This window comes from Mandrillus leucophaeus, unplaced genomic scaffold (genome assembly GCF_000951045.1).
Source record: "Mandrillus leucophaeus isolate KB7577 unplaced genomic scaffold, Mleu.le_1.0 Scaffold194, whole genome shotgun sequence".
Taxonomy (NCBI): domain Eukaryota; kingdom Metazoa; phylum Chordata; class Mammalia; order Primates; family Cercopithecidae; genus Mandrillus; species Mandrillus leucophaeus.
The window spans coordinates 2,648,574-2,651,739 of NW_012101965.1; positions in this window are offsets into that span (position 1 = coordinate 2,648,574).

The window sequence follows — 3,166 nt, forward strand, 5'->3', positions numbered from 1 at the left end:
CCTTGCCGCGGAAGTCGTTCCGAGTCGGAGGCGCACTGGCGCGATTAGAGAGACCAGGAAGACCGGGCGGAAGTGCGGGCCCCGTGCCCTGTATTCGATATTCTGATTGGTCCGCACAGGAAATGGACTCCGACGGAGACCATTTTTGTTTTGGGTGAAACCAAACTGAATTGCGCCTGCTGCAAAGATACAGATCTTTCAGGGGAGTAATCCAGGGTTAGGTATTATTAATAATTACGACAACTTTTGTCGTTGCATCTCAGCCTCTGCTGCGGTGCTGTTTTTTATTAATTTCATTGAGCGTTTGGAAGACTGGCATCAGGAACTTTTCCTGATGATTACAAAGTGAGACAAGTTACAGCCGACTCTGAAACCACGCAGCGCGTCCAAAATTGCGTGCTGCTTGCCCAAGGAAACTGGAAGCAATGATAACTTAAGTCCGTGAAGTCAGTGCGGTCTTTAGGAATAACAGCGTGGGCTGGTGGGCTACTTTCACACTATAACTGGAAAAGATGAGACACCGACTCCAAACCAACTCCCCATACTTGGCAAGTGAGAAAGAGGAGCTGGCCAGTTCTAATGAAGCTAAGAAAAAAAGCAGCACATCGTCATAAACAACTTTTTAAAAAAAGTATTACTACATATGTATATACTGTATGGTAATAAGTGCTCAGATTCTGGTGCTCACTCATTATTCATTCATTGCCAGGCATGTACTATGTGGAGAATGACCAAATATAACTTATCTGCCAAACCAAGATACTTTTGGAGTAAAGAGGGTCTAATTATTAAGCCGGGTCAACAGGCACAAACCAAGTCATATGATCACCTTAACCATATACCAAGCACAGTATTAGGCATTTGGGATTCAGAATAATAGGATATGGTCCATGGCCTCAAGAGACTAGAGAAGAAGACTAAAAGAGAAGTCGTGTAATTAGTTAAGTGTAATCAAAATACTGTAGAGGCTAGGAGAAATATAGGTGGGGTATTTTTAAAAGGTGATTGTCAGTGCCAGAGGTATGGGAATTGCAGGAAAGGCTGCAGAAGAGAGATAGTCTTTATGGTGATTGCACACAGATGAGTAGGTTTTCTTTAAGTAGACAAGAAGATGGAGATACTTGTAGGAGCAGGAATAACATGAGCAACCCAGGAGATCTCAACCAGCATGATCCATAGGGGATCGTGGCTGCCAGGACTCAGCCTGGCCAGATGGAAGGGATACGGTGAAAAGAATATTGGGTGGACTTAAGTCAAAATTCTTTTGACTTAAGTCAAAAGAATATACGGTGAAAAGAGTGTTGTACTGGGGCTAGATCATGAAGAATCTTATATACCATACTAAGAGAATTGGATTTCTACTGTAAACAGTGAAAAAGAGTGGAAGGTTTCTAATGTGAGAAATTAAATGACCAAGGTTTTATTTTAAAAAGTCCTGCAACAGTAATATGGAGGATGGAGTTTGGAGATGGGGAGGCCAGTCAAAAGACTAGCAGGCTGGGTGCGGTGGCTCACACCTGTAATCCAAGCACGCTAGGAGGCCGAGGCAGGTGGATCACTTGAGGATCCAGACCAGCGTGGCCTCAATTATTTTGGATTTTTATCATATGTAGTCACTGGAATGTATGCTGCATGAGGGCAGAAATTTTTGCTTGTTCCATTCGCTGGTGTATCCCAAGGACCTGGTATTTAAGCATTTGGGAAATGTTGAGTGGATGCAGCCTAATACAGTGACTAAATGATCACTGTTTTTTGTAATACTACGAAAAGTAACCTGGAAACATTCTGGAGTTTATTGAAATGCTAAATAGGCGTTAATAAAATATCAAACTAAGCAAACATGAAGCAGCTGGGACCTTGGCAAAGCGTTGTATGTGAAGAGTTATCCAATCTAAGCTAAAAGTAGTGTGGTCTCTCTGGGAGGGACACAGGCTGGTTCCAGCTGGGGTAAAGGGGTAAACTATTTACAGTGACCTTGGACATACACACACACACAAACTGAGCTATTATCTGCTCCTTACCTAACCATACATGATTATAGCATTGTAAAATATTTCATCCCACCTGTGAAGCTTTCTAAAATACAAACAACTAAACATGTAAAAAATAAACCATACTCTTAAACTAGATTTTGAGCATCTTGAAGTAATGTCCAAGTGTAATTTGTTTGTGTCTCCAGTACCTCATGTGCTGGAGGTACATGTTTGACAACTTGAACTGAACTGGAAAATTAAGGAAAAGGAACATGAAATGCTCCTTAGATTCTCCTTGTTCCCTGCCCTTGCTCCACACCCCTTCCTCCACCTATACTTTACCAAGTGGAGTCCAAGTTTGCTAGGGATATGGATAGAATTGGAGTTAACAATTGCCTAGAAGGGCCAGGCATGGTGGCTCATGCCTGTAATCCCAACACTTTGGGAGGCCGAGGCGGGCAGAACACTTGAGGTATGGAGTTTGAGACCAGCCTGGCCAACATGGTGAAACCCTGTCTCTACTAAAAATACAAAAATTAGCCAGGCATGGTGGTGGGCACCTGTAATCCCAGCTACTCTGGAGGAGGCTGAGGCAGGAGAATCACTTGAACCCTAGAGGCAGAGGTTGCCGTGAACTGAGATCACACCACTGCACTTCAGCCTGGGCGACAGAGTGAGACTCCATCTCAAAAAAAAAAAAAAAACAAAAAAAAACACACACTAAAAAACAACTCTCTTTGTTGTCTACCACCTGTTTTTGTCATCGTTTAGGAGTACTTGGTATTTCCCAACTGAGACAGAAACTGTTTTTTAATAAACATTCACTACACCTCAGAGCTGTGTAATTTCTAAACTTGTCCAACTCTGTGGAAGACTTTCTAACTCTGTGGAAGGCCTAATAGTGTAGGCGGACATGGCTCGATGTCAGGTTTCTATAAGGATCTACAATTATATTTAGATTGTTTTGTTTTCTAACTGCTATGGTGACCTCATACTCTAACTGCAAATATTTACCAACCCACATCATTTTTAAAGCTAGTTTATCTTTCCCATGGAGAGAGACCGGAAGTAAAATAATTGAAATACGTGGTCTTTCCACCCAGGTGAATCGTTATCCTAGGTAAATCGGCAACTTGTTATGTTTAAGGCTGCATGTGGTAGTTATGTGAAATAATTCCAAGAAAGGATGGATA